General features: G+C 34.4%; 1 long non-coding RNA gene across 10 annotated transcripts in view; it reads left to right on the top strand.

Moving 5' to 3' along the window:
- Positions 1-1,494: 1,494 nt before the first annotated feature.
- Positions 1,495-25,185, top strand: part of LOC113840240 (uncharacterized) — an 829,451-nt gene continuing 805,760 nt past the window's right edge. For 9 of the 10 annotated variants that reach the window (XR_011806074.1, XR_011806073.1, XR_011806070.1 and 6 more), the window contains exons 1-2: positions 2,333-2,451; positions 2,773-2,880. This is a non-coding gene — a long non-coding RNA (uncharacterized lncRNA). Of the gene's footprint in view, positions 1,679-2,332; positions 2,452-2,772; positions 2,881-25,185 lie in introns of those variants that run through there. The other variant, XR_011806072.1, reaches the window with a different exon arrangement.

The raw sequence follows: 25,185 nt of genomic DNA, 5'->3' as shown, positions 1-25,185 counted from the left end.
CGCTTATATTTAAGGGTAATGCTTTAGTTAGTAGGCTAAATCCCGGAGCTAAAACTACGTTCGAGCTGACCACGCTGTCACGTTTACTAGGGGCAGTTCCTGCGTAGCCTCTTTTCGGGGCGGAGGCAGGGTGCTCCCCCTGACCTGCTGCCGTGCGGCGCCGGCGGGGCGAGCCCGGACAGCTGCGGCCGAGGCTGTGGAGACCCCCGGCCGCCCCGCGTCGTCCACCGCGCTGTGGGGGCTGCGCTCTCTGCTGCGGGCGGGCGGAGCCCTCCGCTGAACACCCGGGAGGGAGATTTCTTCTGGCAGCCGCAAGGGCCTCTGGCTGCGCTGAGCGTCTGCAGAGCCTTAGGGCCGTGAGGTGCCTCTCTGGGTTTAAGCTGGTGCTGGAACCTTGGCATGAGGAGGAGGTTACGGCTCAGCGGTGGCAGAGGAGCAGGGTGCCAGCAAGCTGGAACCGTGCAGCTAACGGCTAGGAAACGCGTATCGCGGGAAGAATCACCTTGATTCAAAACATCCCACTGGGAAAGGAAAAACATAGCGTCTCTTAAAAAATAGAAATCAATAGGAGGTAACCGGCAAAGTTGTATTTTAATGCAGATGAAGTAAAAAGTAAAAAGAAAACAAAGAGGAAAAAAATGCAACCAGCTCCCTTCCTCCACAACCCCACCCTTTCCCCCGCTCAAAAAAAAAAAAAAAAAAAAAAAAAAAAAAAAAAAAAAAAAAACACCACCCTTTTCTAGTCTTTCATAAACGGTTTAAGGTCTGTGAAGAACATTTGAGCATCGTTCTGGGGAGGCAAATGATTGCAAATGTTCCTCTTGGAAGATAGTATTGACCAGCGTTAGAAATACCTTCGTAAATTAAATCTCAATGGGATCTATTTCTAGAAAAAAAATCTTAATTAAAGATAGCGTACACAAAAAATTGTATTTTAAACAGAAAGAAAATCCCCACCCCCACCGCTCCAAGACTGTACTGTTACCAGTGGAACTGAAATCTTACATCGAACACCCCAGCATTTTGCTGTAGCGAAGGGGGTTGGGGGATTCAGATGCTTCTCATTGCTGGCAGATACTTTGAGGGCAAAGTAAAAGTGCCCCCCGGGAGCAGTGCTGTGCTACTGCTGCCGCCGCCGACGTCTCTGAGATGCTACAGTATCAGGCAGAGAAGGAAAGAAATGAGTTTGGAGTAGATGTACACGCCGGAGCAGCAGTAAAAAGATATAAGATATCGACACGCTCAGCTGCATCTTGTTAAAAGCTTCCTGCGGGTTGGCAGAATGAAATCTTTATTTAAAATACACAAAACTATCGTCAAGGGAAGAACGGAACGGAAAACACTAAAAGGGCCAAACGCAATGCTTAACCCACCGATATAGGCAAGAGGAGGAGAAGCGATGAGATTGGTTTGGTGTGAAAGGGTGTGTGTGTGCGTCTGTGTGTTTGTGTGTGTCTGTCTGTGTGTACACTCCTTGCAGTCCAGCCACAGAAGCCACCCGGGGATTCAGTGTCTCCACTCAGCTTTAGAGAGAGACTCTTTGATGAGGATGATGATAGTTGCTCTGGCAGGGGAAAGGGACTTATGTATACCAGGAGGGTAATTTGTGCTCACACTTGCGTGTGATAGGAAAACGTGCTTCACCACTACATCCGCAGCAGCGATCTCTTAAGTGGTGGTAATATTATTATTTTATTATTGTCAGCCAGTGGCTTTAAAGGTGCATTATTTTAATGCATTATTAATTGTTTTCCCTGGGAGAGGGGGAAGGTGGGGATAGGGTTTATTATTATTAATAGCGAGGAGCTCGCTCCTTTCGCACACGCCGGGGAGCGCGGTGGGAGGAGGTGGCGCCGAGAGGAGGCGGTGGCGGAGCGCACACAGCGCCCGGGCTCTCTCCGCGGCCGCGGCGCGTACATGCGGGGCCCGGCACAGCCCCTACTGCTCACTCCCCGTACCTTCCGCTCTTTCCCCTACCCGGACTCGTGCCCGTGCCGCCGGGCGGAAAGTTCCGCGGGCAGCCGCCCGGCGCAGCACCGCGACACCTCCCCAGCCCCATCTCCGGGCGGGCGGTGGGGTTCCGCGGCCGCCAAAGTTGCGGCAGGCCCGGGGGCGGCCGCGGCCGCCAGCCATCAAGTGGCTCGTTAAGGAAATGCAGGTGAGCGGGCGGAGCGGCAGGGGGCTGCGCAAGGCGCGGCGCGGCGCGCGCCTCCCGGCCCGGCCCGGCCCGGCCCTCTCAGTCCCCCCGCACCGCTGCAGCCGGCGGCGCTGGGCGCGGATCTGGGGCCGCTGCCGCGCCCCCGGAGGTAGCCGCTCCGCCGCCCCCCGCCCCGCCCGCACCCTCCTCCTCCTTCCTCCCCACCCCTCCTCGCTCCCTCTCTCCTCCCTCTTTCCTCTTTTTCTCTCTCTCGCTCTCTCTCTCTTTGCCGGCCTCATCGGAGAGAGTTGCAGGTATCTTCCCTATCCCCCCTTCGCCAGCCCCCCAAGCAAATTTTAGGGCGCGGAATTCTCGGGAGGTCTTAAAACAACAACAATAACAACAATAAACAAAAAAACAAACAAAACAACCTAGCAACAACAAAAACAACAAAAATCAACCAAATCAAAACACCACTGGTAGGAAAAACAAACAAAATTTTTTTTTGGAAGTATGACTCTTTTGCAGGAGTCTGCTCGGAAAGCAGGGATATCCCCAAGAAACGAGCGGCACCGGCGCTGGACCCCACCAAAACAGAAGTGCCTGATGTGGCATGTGCTTCTCTTTCTTTGCAGTTCCTTCTGGGCCCGTGTGGACTAAGGGCACAATCCATCGTCTGACTGTCAGGAGGGGAAAGCGGAGACTCCTTCAGGTTTCCAAAGAGGTCCGAGTGGACAGCATTAGTAAGTAAATGCGCCATGCTTGGTTTCTGTCCCTCTGTTCTCCCACCCCTCAACCCTTTTCTTAGCTTATACACATGGAAGCATGCACACACACACACACTTACATGTGTGTGTATATATATGTGTGTTTTATGCTTTTAAATATTTCTGTTCTGGTCAGAGAGGAACTTGTCTACAACAACTTGAACTGTTTCCAGTAGGAAACGTGCATAAAGTGGTTTGGTCATCTTTTATGAAGAAAAAATAAAAATAAAAAATAAAAATAAAAATAAATTGAAGGTGATGGCTTATGTCAAGAAACTGAGTATGTTGTATATTGTGCTACCTTAGTCTGAGTATAGGGATGTGGTAGGTTATAGACAAAACCTAAACAAAGAGATACATCCTCAGGAGGGGTCTAAAGCACTGTGTGACCTGCTAAGTAATGCCAGGTGACAGGGCATTTGGTATAATATAAAATGTGAGAAGACTATAAATACTGTGTTCTTTCAGGTGTAAGCATTATTTTATTTTTTAGCCCAGATGTCTGAAGTTAGCTTGTTTCATGAAGTTTTATATGCATAGAATGTATCTTTCTTTTCCTTCTTTTCCTTCTTCTAATGAGGATTACAGTTCCAGGAAACAGAACTGCTTTCTAGGTGCTTTTATGGGAAATATCTGAAAGTACTGATGGTGTTTTTTTTGATATATGACCAAAAAGGAAAAAAAAAAAAAGAAAAAAAAGAAAAAAAAAGAAGAAAAAAATATGAAGGGTAAACTCATTTCAAAGGGACTCGAGAATAGTAGGACTGAGCTGAGCAGTAGAGCTGACAGAAGGTACAAAGATCAAATAGAGGTATGTCATGAAGTGTCTACTGTTAGGTGTTATTTAGCACTAAATATATCTTCATCTGGGGAGGAGAACTTTTCTAGGTATTATTTCTCTTGGGACAGTGGTCCCATTATTGACATTTGTGGCATCTCTTGCAGGAAACAGCAAGTATTCGTAGTTGGGTGTTAACTGTTTCCTAGGTAAAGAAAATAAGGAAGAGAAGTATGTCAATGAAAATATTTGTTCATGTTTGCTAGTACCTAAATAAAACCTTTGTGTTATGTCAGTAAAAATATAGTTGAGTCAGTTTTTTTTTTTTTTTTTTTTGAATGTACCAGAAGGAATCAATAACATTTCAGCATTTTTTTTCCCTCTATTTCTGCCAAATGGACTTGGATTTGAATTCTTCATGTGTTATTGTATCTATTGTAGGGACAATATGGATTTGAATTTCAATAAAAGAAACTTATCTCTTTACAAATTCTTGGCAAATTTGGGTTATTTTACAGTACAGTAGAATAATAAATGGGGTACTTTAATTACAAATCTAATATCTAATGTATTATGATTTTACTTTTAACCTAGTCTGTCATTAGAAGAAGTTAAACGTGTTTTAAAACACATTTTATTAAGCATCTCAAAGTGAAATTAATACTGCACTTTCAGGTACAATTCAAAATCAATCACAGCTAGTTTATTAGGGTCAAATTAAATGCCTTTCTTTGTGAAATAAAGAAATTTGTTTATGTTACAGTAGTGAAACTAACCTGACAAATTTTATGTAGGAAATTAAAGTGACATAAGCAGTTATAACTAAAACCAGCAGCAGCAGAAGGATAGCATTCAGAGTTGCTTTAAGGTTGCTTTTATAACTTAAAGCTAGGAATAATTACCAAGCGTAGGCTACAAGTTCTGAGGTGGTGAATCAGGGTGACTTTTGTATTGCATCACAGTACTCTTTGGGTAATTTATAGTAACATTTATGAAAAAAACAAAACAAAACAAAACAAAAAAACTCATAACATTAGTTTAGTAAGGAATTCTATCATTATTATTTTAGAGCTATGAATTTATCATTCAGCTAAAAGCATTTATTTATTTATTTATTTATTTATTTATTTATTTATTTATTAACGTAACAATTTGGCACGGCTCATTGCTGTGTTGTACTCCTTGTGGGCAAAGCATTAAAATAATATATCCAGATAAATTGCATGAACTGTTTTGAGACAGTAAACAGAGAAGTTTATCAGCTTGCTTTGTGTTCCACTAGCTGGTCTTCAAATATGTAGCATGTGATGCTGAGTGCCTAATGAAGTGTCTATTTTTACAATATTGTTGAAAAAAATATATTTGTCTAATTGGATATGGACTACATTTTTTATTTATGTTGAATCAGAACATGGCTTTATTATTTTGGAGCACACTCTATTATTTGTTTTCTGAATTTTCTGTAAATTTAGGATATCACCTGGCAGTACTTCAGTATCTGTACAAAAAAATGATTTGACATATATTTCGCTTTTGCTGTAATTATTCCTTGCTATTGTGGGAAATGATCTGAGTCAAATCCTGGCAGTTAAGTTTGGTACACATTATATTTGATCATATATTTATGTAGGATCTTGATCATAATTGCTGGTATAGAAAAGTGTCAAATCAGGTCAGTCTGATTTAGAAGAAATGACAGAAGACTTCAGGAAAGACCTCTTGCTGTGAGGACAGTTATATCTTATAGCTGATAGAATAAAGTTGCATATGCAGCAGTAGTGTGTTTTTGCAATTGTTCTTGTTATTCACATCAGACTGAATGTCTGATGAAATGTATAAGCAATCTGCAGGGAATGTATGATTAATTCTTCTCATATGTGCTTATTGTAGGAATTCATACAAGGAAACTTCAACATATCTGTATTACTTTACAGCTGATAAAGTCATTGTCTGTTTTTAGTATTAATCATATAGTGTACAAGTGTGCTACTAATTTTGTGATGTTAAACTGTGATGGAATAAAAGTAGTAAATTCTTCATTTCTTGTCATATATAGCCTTATTGAAGAAACTGACCAATACACAAGAAAGAATGATGCTTGACAGCAAAAAAAAATAAAAAATAAATAAAAATATTTTGAAGTGATGAATATGGTTCAAATCATACATAGACATCTTAATTAGCTTGGTTTGTATGTCTTTATTTTATGAAGTTATGAAACATTAATAGCTTTTATGTGTATGGATGCTAGTACTTGAAACTGCAGGTTCAAAGTACTGTAACAAGTTGGGGATACTAAGATGTCATTAGCTTAATTGGAAAACAGGTTAGTTCAACATTTAGGAAAAGCTACTGATACTTTTCATTGGTACAAATTTTTCTTAGAGTCCAATTGGTTTAGTATCATTTTGAAGACATAAGCAACACAATCTCATTGACAACAAATATAAATTTAACAGTGACATTTATGCAGAGGATCTCTAATTTAGGATTGAGTTGTGGTATCTGTATTCAATAAAAGCAGACTTTTTTTTTTTTTTTTCTTTCCTTCACCTCATTGATAGACACAAGTATTTTTGGTAAACCAGCTGGAGAGAAGGAAACAAGAAGGGCACTTAAAAAAAAAAAAAAAAGCCTATGGTAATATTTTCAATTCAAAATATGAAAATACTTGTTGTATACAAGTTCTGATTTTTTTTTTACCACAGTTACTTTGGAAGCTCATTAGTACTAGAAGTTTCTTAAGGAGTTTTTATGTGTTTTACCTTCTTCTAGACTTTACAACTCACTGATTTGTGTATGTAGTCTTAATAGAAAACAATAAAATTAATAAGTGGTTTTATACTACAGTGATAACAGAATGATGACCCTGTTGGTCACAAGGGGTGCATGTTATCTACATTTTTTTTTTTTTTTTTGGCATCATATTTGATTGCTGTGAAAAATACTTAATAGCAAACATATGGATTTAAAATTTTGATAGGAAATTATCAGTGGACATGGATAAATTATTTTTTAAACAGAAATTAAATGATTATCCTAATAAAGATTAAGAGAAGGAAGTGTGCATGTTAGATTAGGCAAAATGAATGCATAATAGAAAGGCTTTCTTAGCAGTCTTAGATGCCTCGTTTTCAGCTTTTCTCTTCTAGTAGCTTCTCTAATAAGTTTTAGTATAAAACAGTAACAGAAAAACTAGCAATAAATAGAAATTTGTTGAGAAATTAAGACTTGTACGGTCAGTATGAGGATTGAATTCCACATCTTTTTAAATCTGTTGTCAGTATTTGCAGATATAGTCTTATTTCACATATGTTTCTATTGTATTACATAATATTAACTGAAAACAATTGTGCAAGAAATCTTATTTTGTACATTCTTTTCCTTTACTGTCCACTTTGTTACTCCTTCTGAAAACTAGATTTTTTGTCAATGCATAAGCTTACACTGTAATTGAATAAGATTTTAACTGAGTGGAAACTACAGAATCTGGCTTATAAAATTGGTTTTACAAAATTTCTGTCAACAGACAGAAAAGATCTGTAAAATTTATCAAAATAACAATAGGTTTGAATTTTTTTCTGAATACAGGCATGCATTTAAATACTTTTAAAATTGTTTAAAAGACTTGCTGGATTATGCACTTACATTGTGCTGAAATGTAAAATTAAGGTTTAAGAAATGTATTTGGAATATGTGTATAAGAAATGTACATGGATTTTGTCATGTTTGTTTGCAATATGAAAAGGCCCATTTTATAAGAATACTGTGTGAAATTTATTCCAGCTGTAAGTGGCATGAGCTCATGTACTTTGGAGTTGAAAGAAAGATTCATATTATAGTTCTTTTTTCTCTGAACACTGAGTCTAGAAAAGCATTCTCTACAGCAGTTACTCCAATACTTAATTCTCCTCTTGATGTGAAAATCTGGATGCATGTTTTATCTGTATTCAGTATGTTTCATGAAGGCCTTTCATAAAGTAAAGTGGACATTTTGGTGCATACAGTACGTTGTACTCTGTTCCTGAGTTTAAAAAATGGTTACTATATATGATGGCCATCCAGAAATCACTCTTCCTCCAAGATGCGGCTCTTTATTTGGTTTTAGATTAGCTTTCTCATTTACAAAACATTTCAAACACTTCCCAGCAGTATAATGTTAAATGCTTATGCTTTTTGTTCACAGCGTAAAGATGTGTTGGAGAGGAAACTGTTTCAGCAATGGTTATTGCCTAGTCTGTAAATATGATGACTTGTGGTTTAATGGGACATGGGATTATTTAGCTGTTCTGGTTATTACTGAAACTGTGTGAGTAAGGTAAACTCATATTTCCAAAGTGCCCAAGAAACCTCCTGGCTGGTGAGCTTCTTAAGGTGACAGAACAATTGCTTTATGATGATTGATTTAAGGTGAGCAAACTGAATAAAGGTCCTCTGGTGGCAGCAAGTTGGAAGTGTACACCAGTCTTTCGGGAGCTGTAATTCTGGTTACTGCAGCAGAAGTAACAGCATAAGAACAATTGCATATACTCTAGCCTGGAAGGTAAGTAATTTTTAGACTCATGCAGTAGTTTAACAGTCAGTGTGGGAGTGTGTCAGCCAAAGTAACTTTGCTTTAGCTTTGATGCATTCTCTTTCTCATACACTCTTAAAATGTATCCTTCCTTGTGTTACAAGACATACAGTCTCCGCAGGTCCTGTACTACATAGGACATCTTCTAAAGTAGTAAAGAAAATTATGTTCTCCCCTGTATTCTCTACTCTCATCTCTTTTAACCCACAGTGGTTTTCTTTTGTCTTTAGTGAAGAAGAAGCCCTCCACATTATAACTGGATCTAACATACCATAATAATTTCAAATCTAAAAATTTATAATGTTCAAAAAAGAGTTATAAAAGGACATTTATACATTTTTTAAAATCCACTCTGAAACATTACTTCATATTAACCTTAAATTCTGTTTCTGTATTCAACTTCTGATGAAGTACAACATGCTATCAATACTTGCACATAAGTGTAAGGGAGAGCAACAATGAGTGGCTATAAAATTTCTGGCAATAACAAAACAATGTATCTGAATTGCTGTCCATTTGGGTAGAAGGACATAAAGCTGTCTATCATATCAAGTTTCACCTTTCTTAAAAACGACAGAAAAAATCATGTGTTGACTCAGTCTTAAAAGATTTTCTTTACCACTGAAAGGAAGGTGCTGTGATATGGTATTAGGAAAAGCTAAATGATAACTTCTGTTCTCGATGGAAGGGGTTCAAAGAAGAGAATCCACAGGAGCTGTCCATGTCTACATGAGTTGCTTTCCTTTTCTTACTGTAACTGTGAGGTTGCCAGAGGGCATCCTCAGGCCTCTTAAGAGAGACAGAAAACAATAAGAAACATTGTCTTCATAGAAATAATTATAGTATCATGAAATTACAGTTGATATTTTTCTTCATCTAGATTTCCCCATGAAGGAAAGTAAGGAAGTATTTTTATTTTTATTTTTTCTCTTTCTGCTAGTTATTGTGGATTTTGACCATAACAGGAAAATGTTACCATGCATTTGAAAAAGTACAAACCAACTCTTTAAATGTCAGTGTAGATAGGATGTTAGAGTTCATACTAAAGAATTCAAACTAGAAGCATGATTTGAGATCTGTAAAATTCCTGTAGTGGGAAGAAAGTGCTGGGAGGGGCTTAATCAACATTAAATCATTATTAATGAAGTGTTCTACAAGTGCTAGAAGAAATAATTGATGAATATACACATATTTCTTTATATATACATCAAATTCCTTTAGAGGAAATTTAATTAGCTTTTTTATTATTATTTTTTTAACAGATAAATAATGTAAGTTAATTTCTAATAATATACTACACTCAGCCTGTAACATGATTTGTATTCCCATTGTACATACTCATCATGAAAAGTTGTTTAATTGCAAGTATTCCTTCACAAAAGGAAGTCTGCCCAGCAAAACATACCAGTAATTTCAAATTTCACTTTGGTAGAATTGGGCCAACGTTATTAATATACCAATTGGAGTACTTTGGGACAAATCAAAACAACATAAAATGTGCTCTATGGATAATTTATTGACCTCTGCAATTTTAAGCACAATTATTCTTTGAACTTGGTTATTCTTCATATAAATAAAAATACATAATAATGGCTATTTCACACAAATTACAGTTTTCCATTTTTTTATGAATGCTAGGCTTGAAAAGCTGCACAAATACCACAAGTACATTGGCCTTTTTTAAGATTTAGAAGTTTTGAAGTGGGCCATATTTGACTCTTTCTCAGTGAGATGGTGTCCTGTGAAACTAAGATCATCTCAAAAGGTTGGAGATTGTTTTGTCAAATGCCTCAGCTAGGAAACATACAATTGACTGCAGAGCTTCAACAAAAGGCACATAGGTCACCAAGAATGGGTAATCAAATACTGTTAGTCATTCTCCCTTTAGTCATGCTGTGGTCTTCTGCAAATTTTATATATTTATTAAAATTTTTGTCAGCAGTATATAATAGGTGTTATTTGGAAGAAAAGAGAAATAATTTGGAAGTAGGGCCAAATTGTTTTCTTCTAAATAGTGTTCCTTTATAGTATGTTTTCAATTAGTTATTTTAATGAAATTGAAAGAAATGCAAAAATCATGTTACTTACAGGATGCCATTGAATGGAATGAAGTGGTAATGAAGTTTTTTCTTTCTTTCCTTCTTTCTTTCCTTCTTTCTTTCTTTCTTTCCTTCTTTCTTTCCTTCTTTCCTTCTTTCCTTCTTTCTTTCTTTCTTTCTTTCTTTCTTTCTTTCTTTCTTTCTTTCTTTCTTTCTTTCTTTCTTTCTTTCTTTCTTTCTTTCTTTCTTTCTTTCTTTCTTTCTTTCTTTCTTTCTTTCTTTCTTTCTTTCTTTCTTTCTTTCTTTCTGTGTAATTTATATTAAAAACTATTATGGAATAAGATCATTCATCATGGATCAGATTTCAAATTTTATGCTATTCTGCCAACTGAATAAGAATGCAATACTTCCCTTATTTCACATTCTCTTTGCTTTGAGCTGTAAATTCTGTTTTCTCTTCTAGGTTTGTTATAGAACTGTGAAATTTACATCAGGCACAACAGTAGCAACTTGCACTGTGTGGTGCACCCATTTTTCCTTGCCAGCTGTACATTTTCACAGGTTTCTATGGGTGTGGAAAGGAAGTCTCTGGATAAATTGTTTGAATTATAAACTCATTGTTATTGACCGTAAATTAGAAAGTATCCAAATTTGTGCTCAGAATCACCTTGGTTCCTTATCATGGAAGCCAGCCTTTCTCATCTCCGCTAGGTTCCTCATGTTCCCTGCTTTCATAGCCTTTTTTTGCAGAAGTCTGGAGCATGGATTAAGTATTTTGAAATCAGCATATATCTGGGCTTTCTGTTCCTTCTCACATTTTATGAGGATATTTTTTCCGTAGATAAGTACTTGTGGGACTTTTAAGTAGGGTGTGATAGACTTCTTACCCTTTTTCTAGAACTGCTGATATTGAGATAGTTTTCCAGGTTATGCAAATAGCAGATGTTTCCTAATGTGGGGTGAGGCATGAAGAATTAACTGATACCTACATAGATATTTCATAAAACCAAGAACGGACAAAATCACACATGAATTGTTCATATCCATATTTCAATGTTTTATCTATAACTTTGTCATTCCTATTTTCCCTTTCTGAAGAAAAGGATATATTTTTTTGTGTGTCTTGTTAATAATACTTGAATTTAATAGAGCTGCTCACTTTATCAACATATTTGCTTAACCATCAGCATAATTTGATTAATTATATATTGGAGACTTTCTGGAAATCTTATCACTGTGTGCTCATGCATAAATGCATCTGTGTGTGCATCTGAAGTGACATTATCCTTGCTTTCATATTCCAAAAATAGCTTGTTTTTTTTTTTTTTTTTTTTTTTTTTTTTTTTTTTTGTGCTTGTTTTATTCCATTTTTCATAAGTTATACAGAGATTAATGGAGCCCAAAAGCTTATGCTAATAACTATACTCAAGCCACAGAATCAACTTGTGTGTTTTCCTGGTGGTGCCCCTGAGCCAAGGTACCACAACACTGCAAAACTTAAAAACAGTTGAGTAATGCTTTTTATTATTATTGTTATTTGCTGCTTTAATAGGTCATCTTTTTCTATTTCTTGGAAAGGAAAGATGGACTTAAGGATCTGTGTAATATAGTTATGCTGAGGTGAAGTGTGTTTTCTGTTTCTGTATTATTGACATCTTGACCATTACGCAACCAATAAAGATTACTGGCAGTAATGTTTTCTTCTGAGGTCATGGATATTGATTTTGGACTGTAAGCAGAGTTGATGTGATAAATCTTATGGTAACGGTACTGTTTGGATATAATTTTTGACATAATTAGCTTTAGACAAAAAGTTTACATACATGAGTTTGCACTTGCTGTAGTTATTTGGATATAATGTTCATTAAAAGATCATTGCAAAAGACTTTGTAAGTGTTTTGCTTGATAAAGGGTATTGGGATAGGATAGATGAGAGACTACTCTTACAGATGGAGATCTCTATTATTACTCTTGGTAACATATCTACTAAGGTTTTAGCGTGGAGATGGAATAGATCCAGTTTATGAGCCAGAAACAATGTCCATAAACAGAAGATGAAATGATCTTCAAAAGTTATTGTAATAACTACAAAGAATAGAGCAATTTAATAAGCAGAAAAAAAAAAAAAAAAAAAAAAAAAAGAAAATATATATTTTATCTAATTTTATTATATATAATAGAGAGAGAGGTCATATACATATATAACCTCAAGCAATATTCTATCCCAGCTCATGCAAACTTTAACATCTGTTATGGTGTTTCTCTGGCTTTCCACATTTTCTTAGCTTATGGAAAAATAAATAAATTAATTAATAAATTAATTAATTAAGCAAAGTTGTGATTTTTAATACATGTCTAAAAGTTGTACAGTAACATAGTATATTGTCATTTATGCCTGTATCATATGAAAACTGTGAGTCAGATGAAAGTTGAGAGATAGTAGAGAGGATGTCTAATAATTATGATAATAATAATGATAGTGATGTCTTGTGATGTCTTGAGAGCAAAACCAGATTGTTAACTTGAGAGAACATTGATTTTCTCTTGCCCTGTACATAAAGAGTCATTGTAGGAACAGGATGAAGAATTCAATGCTTTATTATTATTTATTTATTTATTTAATAATAATAATAATAATAATAATAATAATAATAATTAAGGTGTGTTTTAGTGGTGTTTAGAATGAACCAAGTTGAGAAAGCTACTTCTCAGAAGAATGTTCACAGTGATTTCCAGTGGTAGTAACTTTTCTCCTTATCTGTTTTCTCCTTATCTGCTAAATCTCACTATAAACTAAAAATACTTTTTTCACCATCAGTTCTCACATAAGCAGATATGGTAATTTCCAAAGAGTTACTATGTGGTCATTGTTAAAATAATGTTAACAATGAACTGAGAATATTTAATCTTCTAAGTGTCTGAGCAGGAGGTGCTGGATACAGCATGAGTTCTGCTTCTTATTTCATGGTGCAATGTGAGCTTTTATTGGTTTTATTTGTTAGTATGTGTGAGAACATCTAGTGATTATCATGTCTGTTGCATTTATATTGAATATTCATATTGGACATTTTAAGTTACTGTACTGGGTCCAGCTGGGATGGAGTTAACTTACCCTGCAACAGCCCATATAGTGCTGCACTTGTAGCTAGAACAGCACTGGTATCACACCGACGTTATGTCCACTTCTGAGCAATATTGGCACCACATCAGGACTCTCTCTAACTCTCCCAGAGTCAGCAGGCTGGGGGTGGGCAAAAAGTGAACATCACCAGGGCAGCTGACCTAAACCAACCAAAAGGATATTCCATACCATATGATGTCACACTCAGCAATAAAAGGTGGAAAAAGGAAAAAGAGGGAGGGGTGGGCTCTTGTGAAAATGTCTGTCCTGCTGAACAACAGCTATGTGCGTTTAGACCCTGCTTCAAGGACGTGGTCGAGCATCGCTCATTGTTGGGAAGCAGAGAGTAATTTCTTTCCTCTGCACTTCCATGCATCTTTTTTTTTTTTTTTTTTTTTTCCCCAACTTTCCCCTTTCTCTTTTTTCCCTTTATTTAAATTGTGTAATTAATAATAACTTTGTCTTAATAATTATTTTTCCATTTAATTACATCATCCTTATCTCAACCTGTGAGTTATTTCTTCCCCTTTCTTCTTCCCCTCCTCTTCTGAGGAGGGAGAGTGAGAGTGAATGTGGTGGAGTTCAGCTCCGCCTAGCAAGGTAAAACCATTACAGTTATTGCAAAGTATAGTAACACCTTAATTTTCTTCTACAATACTGTATTTCTTAGTACCTTTTGAATGTCTTTGTCAGTTACAGATAGCAATAATTCCTGGTGGCATTTATCTATATGCTTTCTTAAGGGAGAAAACAGTGCAGTTGTGAATTCAATGATATTGTATTAAGAAATCAGTCTTAATAATGCTAGCTAGCATACAACAATATTTTGCTGGTTTAAAAAAAGGTGAATATATGAGTTAGTTCTGTAACAGAAGGTATTACAACTTTTTCTTATATGAGCAGCAAATGCGTTGAGGACAGAAACAAGTACAACTGTACTGCTTGCATACTACTTGGCTTAAAATGAGAAAGGAGAGCTAAATGCCCTCTACACTTTGCAAGAATTTTATGTGTAAATAGTTGGTCCATCACACAGGTCCATCCCTTTCTGCAACCCATCTTTATAAGACAAAAACTCTGTAAGTTTCCCTTGTGAGAAAGTAGGAAGAGAAACTATATCTGATTTAAAAATCTGTATCCATTTCCTCTTCAAGAGATCACTGGTTGGTCATGTGTCAAGTTTGTGCCCTCTTCCAAGGTGACATTTCCGGTGGAATCATTTTCTGAATGAAATGATGAGTCTGAGATCTGTCTGAGAATATTGGTCTTTTCCCTCTGGAAGGTTTGAAATATGATGACCATTTTATGAAATCAGTCTCTAGTCACTAAGTTAGGCTTTGTTTTTCTAAGAACTTGTACCTATCCTGGTCAGTTTGTTTATCTTTCTATTGATTGCAGTTGGTAATGAGAAGCTCATAGAGTTTTCTTCTCTTGAACTTTGTCCTTTGATTCACAGTTTGAGAAGAGTCAACAATTTAAAGAACTAGGTGCTGGGAGGCAAGGGTATTATTTTTCTATAGCCCGTATTTAAAATGAACATAACTCTCTTTCCCTCAATATCCTTATTCAGAGTTTTTTTTTTACATTTTTTTTTTCCCCATTTGTAAAACTAATTTCTGTTTACACATCTGCCTATTAATATGCCTAAATAGAAGATAGTATATAAGTGTAAGTTTGATTTTTATGCCAATGAAGGAGTGAGAAGTAGTAAAATCAGAAAACAAGGTGTTTAAACAGTTCTATAGGTGTATATTCCTTTTATATTAAATTCCTTTACAGGCAAGAAAAAAAAATCCCATCTTTCAAATGTGACAGATGTGTTCACACATTAATGGAACAGGAGCTGAAGTGTTAATTGGATTATATTTCCCCAAACTCCAAAATGCATCTCTTTTAAGCCCATAGTGCTTTACTTGTTCACAAAGGAATGACTATGCATTTTCAGTTCTAAATGAAAAAAAATAGGTATGGTGGTAGTGACTGGGCGTCTTTATGAAGCAGACATACCTGCTGTAGAATGGTGTGGAACTGCTAAGCTGTTAAACTACATCTGACAAGCATCATTTTGTGCTTTCCATCAGTAAAGACTTCACAGTGAAAGCAGTGGAGAGGAACCTGGAGAAAAGGACATTCTCTCCATCTGCTCTGGATGAAGCATCCAGTTTTTGTCTCACCTCTTCTACAGAGTATTTCCAGGAGTACTTGCCTTCTAATCTTGCAGATTTTGTGATGCATAGTAAACTCATAAACTTATAAACATGAACGTTGATGTGGTATTCCAGTAGCTACAAGCAATTTTTATCCACAAAACTTAATTGAAAAAGAAAGTTAGTCTCATACACACCATGAGTAACTTAATGGAAAAGTAACAGAATACTTTTCCCCAAGATATTATATTGGAGTGTTACTTCAACTATGTGTCAATTTCAGAGAAACTCTTGTACAGTGAAATATAAGTGTCCTTGCTGCCCACTCTCAGGGCAGCGTTTGAAAACAATGGTGTCATCGTTAGAGTGTTAGAACAGAGGAAATTTCTGTAATTCCAGTGATGCATGTTCTAAACTGGACAATTATTTTAACTATTCTAAATTATTTTAAGTGCTAATCATTTTAATTTTATGTTCTTGTTGTGTTTCTTAGTTATCTTTTGCTTGGAGAAGAATAACTTTTTTTTTTTTTTTTTAATATATATGCTTTCTAGAAAAGAGTGACACAGTAAATTTGTTTTGTTGTTGTTGTTTTCTTTTTTTTTTTTTTTTTCTTCTTTTCTATGTAATAATTGGAATGATTTCAATAAGTGTTGTGAACTAGCAGTATTGACTAATTTCTTTGTGTTATATTAACCATATGGTTGCTGTGGCAAGACCTGATGATATATAAAATAAGTAAAAGCACTATGCAGGTCATAAGTCACTATTGCGCATGCAAATATTAAAATTACAAAATACTAACATCCATGTTAATCATAGGAAATCTGGGACCAGATAGAATTGCTAATGCATTTCTAGCAAGAATGTGTTTTTTTTCATGGGCTTGTTTTACACAAGTTCATCATCAGCTAGAAAATATAAACTGTCAAAGTTAACACAGTTTGAGTGAGTGGTTTTCTCTTTATCACAAAAGTGTATGATGCATGTTTCAAAGCAAGTTAGTAAACATTAATAGCAAAATCTATTACCTATTGCAAGAAATAGAAATTCAAAATATATTAAAAGTAGTATTTATTTATTTATTTTTAATGATGGTGGTAGATATGTTGTAAATTGCAGACTCTTGTTAGCAACAACTTGGATTACTCCAAATCCTTTTGCTTGGCTCACTAATACAGACTTATTTAACTAAGTTGTATCAGGAAGAAGGGCTTTTCATGTTGTGGAATGAAGCAAAAATAAGCAAAAGTATGCAAAAGCTTTCTGTAGATATGTACTCTTACATATCGAATTAATAATCAGAATAAGAATTATGAATGTTTATTCATAATTATGTGGAGTTCTATCTTTGACCTGTAGGACTGTAGGACATATGATAGTCCACACCTGCAGTACAGTGCAATAATATGGTATCTTTATGTGATGTCTTGAATATTGAAAATTTAATATTTTTATGTATTGATATATTTTTGTTTTATGATGGAAAATCATAATCAAATCATAATCATAAAACTGACTTACTTTTATAAACATTTATAAAACATTTATGAAATGTTTATAAACATATAATGTGTTATAAACATAACTTACATTTAAAGTTATCTGGAAAATAAGAAAAATATTTTAATGTAAAATATTTTGATCCGTAAATACTTGTTTCAGCTACCATAGAGTTCCATACGGGTACCTTAAGACGTACCCTTTGTTCTCAAAGGTTTGCATGTGTATTCAGCAGCAAAATTGATCCCATTGATCCCATTTTTCTTGTTTAGGAACTATGTTATCCATGCACTTGGAAATTTGTAACTATTATGAAACTGCGATAAAATATTTTATTTATTTATTTATTTATTTATTTTAGTTATGTTTATTGTCTGAAAATTTTCAGAAGTACAGAGCAAGGAAACTGTGAACTGGACAAAAATGGAAACAGGATCTATAAAGAAGCTTTCACGTATTCTGTCGAGACTGCATTCAAGTATTTTTGTTTTGGTACTAAATATAGTGCTGCAAGAAAATAATCTGAACTCTTAAATACCATACTAGGGGAGAATCAAAAAAAATAATGAAGCAATGAGTAATGGTGAATAATAATGAATACCTACATGGATACTTTTAGGTTTGGATCTTTATCTAATCCATTCATTGCTTTCAGGGAAGAGCAGGAGAAAATACAGAAATGGGAAAAATCTATTATTTTAAAGTAAGAAAATATGAACGTAAAGCCATAAAAACTTAGTGTAAGTATTAATGGAATATGCATCTGAAGTGGCTTATTGGCAAAGGAACTGGATTTTAGATGTGCTAATATATGTGTTAAATCATTCCCTTCAGCTTGCAAAGTCACCAAGGAGGATTAACAGCAAATTATAGAAACTACTACTGAAAGGGAATAAAGTCTTCCTTAGGCAGACTGTTTCATCAGCTCAATTTTAGGATGGCCATAAAAAGAGGATAACGTTAATTTTGGAAATTGCTACCAGAGCCTCTTACAGTATTTGAACAAGTTCTCTTACAAACTTAATTTCTGTGATACGTAACTGACTTAAAAACTGTTTTTCTAGTCCCAGTTTCCTGCCCAGAAATATGACTTGAGGAGAAAAGTAACATTTTTTTTCAGGTATACTGGTAGGTAGGAATATGTCATTTTTTGTAGTTCCTGAATATCTGTCATAAAGCACTCCAGCCATTCTTCAAATGTAGAGACAGCATGAAAGCAGCATGATCTGAGAAGACTGGGTTTTTTACTCTGTAGAAATGAGAACCAAGTCCCTGAAGCTGCTGCTGAAAAGCTTTGAATGTTTCTGTTAGATTACAGAAAATACACTAGCAACGGTTACAGAGACTAAGAAATTACTTAGGTTAACATAGATTAAATGTCTTTAAACACCACTTTTTTTTTTTTTTTTTTAACACAACATTTTAATGGAAACATTTATTCATTATCTATCAGTGAATAATTGTTGCATGGTCATGGGCTGCTGTCAGAGCAAATCAGTTGATTTGCAATTCTGTTTAAAATACAAACCCTTTTAAATTGCTAGTCCATCCTGTAGGACACCAAAGTACTGGTAAGAATATTGCAGACATGGAAGTCAAGCATCATTCAAGATACATTACTTATTTAGTAAGATACTAAACAGGAGTTTTAGCTCTTCTGTGTCTCAGGTTATTATGACTATGAAACCTTCAAATGCAAGACAATCTTATAATAAAACTCCAAGTTCAAGCTCCAATCATATGCAATTTCTGAGGAAAAGTACCTGAAACTCAACAACTGCAGAACTCAAAAACTGAGGAAAAAAAACAAAAACAAAAACAAAACTGCAGAACTCAAAACAACAGCTTTAAAGATAAATATTGTACTTTTTCATTTATTTATTTATTTTTCCCCTCTGTGAATAAGGTAGTGTTTAGCTTTTGTTGTTGCTGATACATTGTTCCATTACCTCTCTTTCTGTGATGGGTATTTATTTACATGTGAGTTGCCTATTTTCAACTTCTGTCAAAATGCCTTGTTTAAGAAAAAGGTTTTATTGATCTTGGAAGAATCTTTGACATATTCAAAGTATTAAACTTTTACCTATTAATTTATAGTTAGCAGTGTTAAGTTAGGTTTGCTCCTGGTATAAGAGAGATTCTGTACTGAAATTAAAGTGTTAATTAAGATTTTAGTTTCAGCTGAAGTTCCTATGCTAATTTTCAAGTATACATTTTGAATATATGATGAGAACTGGAGAACATGATTAGATCAGTATTTTTTTCCTCCAAAGAGCCTGACATATGGTTTGCATTATAAATGATGAAAAACAGTATTATCTAAGTAATTAAGCCAAGCTGTTCTGAGACACTGAAAGAGAAATCTATGCTTTTTTATTATTTTTTTTTTTCTTGACAATGTAGAAATAAAATCTTTATATATTTACCTCTTGAAGTGCAAATGGGAAAGTAAGCAAGCAGGTTACTTCTGTGTTGGTGATGCCAAAAGTGTTCTTCAAAATAGTGTTTATCTTTCAGTATATGGTCACTAAACTATTTAATTCCAAACTTACTGGTACTTGCCAAGACTTGAATTGGTGGAGCATTTCTGATGCTTTGTTAAATGAAAAAATGTGTCAGCGGTGTGACTTTCTAGTACTATGATGTCTTCTTGGTGGAATAATTTGAATGGGTCAGGCTCAGAGCTATTTACTCAACTTATACTGTTAATGAACTTCAATCGGGCATCAAATGGATTGAGAAAAACACCAGTTTATAATAATTATTCATTAAGTTTTAAAATATTCTCTGATTTTGCTTATATTTAAAGTTGTTGATACAGCCAAAAAAAGAGAAAAAAAAATACAAAGGAAGTAACGCAGTGCACAGTATTACTGATAACAATTGTTTGTAAAATAATTTATTTATTTATTTATTTTGAAGTGGGGGGGAAGAGAGAAGTAGGTAATACAAACTCACTGGAAGAAAACAGTGCTTTGTTTTGTGTTGTGTTTCATTTTGTTTGAAGAGAGTGAGTCTGGTTTTCAGAAGCAGAATTTAACTACTAAAATAAGAGCCAAAAAATAATGTTGTTAATGCACTTCAGTTGAAAATGACATCTGAGATCACTTTTGACTTAATGATCCTCAGCTATGGTATTGATTTTTGGTCAAAGTGCTGAGAATAAAAGACTTGTAACTTTAGAGTTCCTTATGGTATGTTCGTGCAACTCCTTTCATCAGAAGGAATACCATCATATGTAACAAACTATATGTTTTGTTATTTTCAGTTATAAAGTATTCTTCTAAAGTGAAGAATTAAATGGAATGTCTTTATGTGCCATGGATATGGCTTATTCTTGAAGAGCATTTTGGGATTTATTTTATGCATTTACTCAGGTGTATGTAGAAATCTAGAAAAAAAATGTTTGCTAGCAGAAGATAAATTGTTAAACTAAGTTAAAAAGAGTAAGAGAAAAAAAAAAAAAAAGCAAAACACGTATCTGCACTATAAAGAAGTAGTTATGTGCACTATAAAAAAAGAATGAATCAAAAGAATGAGATTTACCAAAAAGAGAAGTGAATCCTGAAGTTGTGCACCTGTATACATGTATATGGGAGAGCAGTTACACATATGTAAACAGGCAACTGCCACTGCTTTCAGCTGCTTATAGTGACAGACCCCTTCAGGTATGTAATCAGTTCATGTTCTTGTTGTTGGTTTACAAAGAGAATCAGTGAAATACATTTTTATGATGTAAAAAGTACATTTTATTATGTAAATATTTTCTCATCTATATTGCTATCTCCCATGCTTTTCACCTGGCACAGAAGAATTCAGGTCCTTAGGAACGGCTAAAGGATTCTGTGATCTGTATGATGACAACTCTTTATGAGTAGTGGAACAGATCAAAGATTTACAAACACTATATATAAAGTATATATGAAACCTCTTGTTGCCTCTAACTTTTGTTGCCTGAATACTATACTTTATATCTCAAAATACAGATTTCCAAAAAAGTAAACAGTTCGATTGTACAAACAAAGTATGAGTGATTTGGTAAGCAAACCCATATGTGCCTGAGGTGGAGCCCACTGCCTTAAATTCTGGAGGTTTGTAAGAGGAAGCTTGGTAATATGAAGATACATGTAAAGATGTACCACTAAGAGGCTTCATTTTTTAATCTGTTCCTCCTGACATGAAAAAGAACATACTCAGAGTGAAGCAAGAGGTCATCAAATCTTCATATAAAGTTAATTATTGGGTAAGAAAGGTAGCAAGCAAGTGACCACTTGTGTTGGCCAATGAAGAAGAAACTGTCCAAGACTTTTAGTTTTTCCATTCTTTATAGGTAAAAATTTTCATTTAAATTGACTACTTTGCTCTTATTCATAGTACTCATTTTTCATAGTATCTGTTTTTCGTTTGTTTGTTTGATTTATTTTTTTCCTCATTAAAAATGTTTCTTAAGCTGTTAAATTTGGTGTGCTAAATATCACTCTTATTCTTACACAAAGATATAAGGATTTTCATTTGTTTACTTTTCATATTTATTCCAAGCTCTCACCTATAAAATCAGACTAATTACTTTTTCTGGAATGATTAAGTGTGAGATTTTATTTTATTTTTATTTTATTGTTATTTTATTTTATTTTTATTTTATTTATTTTTTACTTTTGTGATTAAAAGTTCATACAATATTCAAAGAAGAGCATAACAGATGAATTTGCAACACAATTCATCTGTAGCCTGGAATTCTAAGGGTTTTTAAATTGTTTTTTGGTCTGGCTCTGACATATTTAATGTCAGATATTCAGCATCTCCCTCCCTCTTTTCTTGTAACATTGCTTATTTTGTTACAAATCTGTTCATAAAGTGATCATGTTTATATGATTTTTTTCTTTTCAGTTTTTATTGCTTGACATTAGTTAGCATTAAAAGTTTCTACTTGTTAACCTAGATACAGAGAAAATCATAATTCATTTAAACTTAACTTATTTCTTGCTAAGTATGCAGTTGTCCCTGAATTTTATATTACAAAATATATATATGCACATATATATATATCTACATGTATATATATATACACACATACACATATGTATAAATCCAGGTTATTTACAATAATTATAATGATAATAAAAACAGTGGAATACAGATGACCCTAGTAAAAGTCCATTAGATACTTCTGTTTTCAGCATTTTTATGTGTGATTACAGCAATTATTTATTGTCTTAAACATTTTAAAGCGCTTAAAGAAATAGTACTACACTTCTGTATATGAATATAGCAGAATTCTAATTCTGATTTTTGAATGATAGACACATCCAATACAGTCAGCTTTTCTTGTAAGACCCTGATTTTATCATCTCTGAAATTAGTTAACTTAATTAAAGGTGTATTTTAAAAAATATTTTATTGAATTAAAATTTAAGGTCAGTTTGCATAGATAGAATCACCTTTAAATTTTTCAGTTCTTATTGTTTTGCTTTTGAATATTCCTTCATATGCTGTAGCTATCAAATGGTTGTCAGATGGCTTCAGAGGATAGATTGAATGTACATATCCTTTTGTGTACATAGCTTTATTAGCTGCTTTGCAATTCTTCTATACTGCAGTATACTTTAACACAAATATTTATATAGTATTAGTATTATTAATGCTTATAATACTATTAATACTTATAATTAATAAATAGTACTTCAATACATATAATACTCTACTATAGTATAATAGTACTATAACACAAAATAGTACTTTGATAACTATTATTGTTTGTCCACTGTGCCCATTGTATGTCCGTAATAGTTGCTATTACTGCTATGTAGTAATGATACGTATCTCTCCATGTCCTGAACTGTAAATTAGACTAGGTTTATCTGAACATTTGAAATTCTATAGCATCAAATCAGATATTTACAATATAAACATCCTGTGTTCTTCAAACTATAATTCTCTTGTGCAACAGAACATTTTGTAAAAACTGTTAAGATTACATGATGTAATCTTAACCCAAATTATGTTTATAGCTATTAGAATATTTTGCTATATAAGGCAGATTCATGTTGTACGTTTTGCTCTGTAGTGTTTGTCTTTATAGTCATGTAAGAATAACCTTTCAATAAATGCATTCTTTACTTCTGTATTTTAATTCCGTTCTGTGGCGGCTAATCTTTTCTTTTTTTCTTTTTTTTTTTCTTTTTTTTTTTTTTTTTTTTTGCTTTTGTTCCCTCAACTTCTTATTTTGAAAAGAAATGGTGTATGTAACCACCTTGTGCATCCCAGAAACGTGTATTTACTAGTGCAATTTCTTGATCAGACTGTATCATGCTGCCCTTAACTGTGCTATATGCCCAGAATGAGGTTGATCTCTCTTCTGAAGTTTAAGGATTGTACTCTGCCATGTGATCTCCACTGAGATGAATGTATTTAAACAATGTCAAATCTCAAACTTGTTTCTTATTGCCAGCATTATGACAAAACTGAGAGACCCCAGACTGATTATTTATTTGTATTGTTACCCCAGACTATCTATTTATATTTATTTATTTACATTGGTATTGACAGATTTCAAAAGAACAGAAAATACTGAAAATTAAAGAGTCTGACTGACCACCTCAGTCTGGCCTTTGGTTACAGCGTGTATGGATGTTCTGAGATAATCTTTAATTTGAGAAGAGCTAACTTCCTGGATACTGATGGGAGAATTGAGGAAGCAAGAGTGTTGCTCTGTAACTGCTTTGTTTTAGTGTTACTGCTAGTAGTGAGACTGTGTTGACAGGTATTCTTCCCTTGTGTTAGGAGTTAATGCTCTGATTTGCTTATGTCTTACGAGCCAGATTCAGGAGGAGGCGAGAAGATTGACATTCCCTACTATCTCAGGATGCCTGTTATTATCATAAAGTCTGTTCTACACCTAAATCTCATCGGGGCAGAAATATAAAAAATGATTTGAGCTGAATTTAAAGTGCTGTTTTGTAGATATAGGATTGATGTATACATCTGAAAAGATACTAACAAGCAAAGGTTGATTCTACACTTCACCCCACCCCTACCCCCAGTCATGTAGTGGGTTGCCTACTATTTAGAAAGAGACTAATGGTCCAGTAGCTTTAGAAATAAAGAGTCTGGAATGTCAACATCAGCTTCACAGGTAGAACAGGTGTATTGATGTACAGTTTTACCTTGCAGCTGGCTAAAAAAAAGAATCTACAGATCATGGAAGCATTCAAAATCCATCTTCTAAATTATTGTACCAGACATTTCCATAGTATGTGAACCCTAAGAACCTAATCTTGATGAATATTTTCTATAATAAAGTCATACTCATATCTATCTCTCTTTTACAAACATAACTTGTCAGTCCAATGAAGTATAAAGAAATTTTATTATGCCTATTCTTAATATGTTCACTATCGTATGTTCGGTCTAATTATGATATCACATTTACCGTAACTGTATGATAACTACTTGTGTTTAAAATCATAGTCACAAAGTACAGAATTTAAAATGCTATATGAAACTCTTATTTAGGCTCACCTTATTTATAATATTAATTAGGTTCTTTTATTTTTATGGCAGGAAAAAGTGGGTAGTACCAACAAGTACAGAAGTTCAGTTAAGATTCAGTTTATTACAAAAGTGTTTTAGCTCACTTGATGGAAATTTTATTCCAGATGCAATATATTTCAGGCATTGGAATAGGCTGCTAAGGGTAGTGCTGGAGCCCTCATTCCTAGAAGCATTTAAGAGATGTGTGGAGATGGCACCAATGGACGTGGTCTAGCGAATGGACTCAGGAGATCAGGTTGATGTTTAGACTTGAAGATCTTAAAGGTCTTTTTCAACCTAGATGAACTGATGATTCATCAGTATAATCAATTTATGATTATATATAATTAATGTTGGTCAAGAATTTATGATGAAAACTGTGCATTCTTAGAAAAGCATGTTCATGCTATGAAAAAACAAAAACAAACAAACAAACAAACAAAAAAACACCCGCTTTCTATATGAAAATGATTTAGAAAAACTTCTCAAGGGGAAAGAAAAAAAGAAAACCAGTAACAGACTGAGTTTTTAAAGTTGCTTAGGTGCTTTGTGAGAATTGTAGTGGGTTCCTATTTTTCTGTAATGTCTAT

Source organism: Anas platyrhynchos, chromosome Z (assembly GCF_047663525.1).
Source record: "Anas platyrhynchos isolate ZD024472 breed Pekin duck chromosome Z, IASCAAS_PekinDuck_T2T, whole genome shotgun sequence".
NCBI lineage: Eukaryota > Metazoa > Chordata > Aves > Anseriformes > Anatidae > Anas > Anas platyrhynchos.
This window is presented reverse-complemented; position numbering and strand designations above follow the sequence as displayed.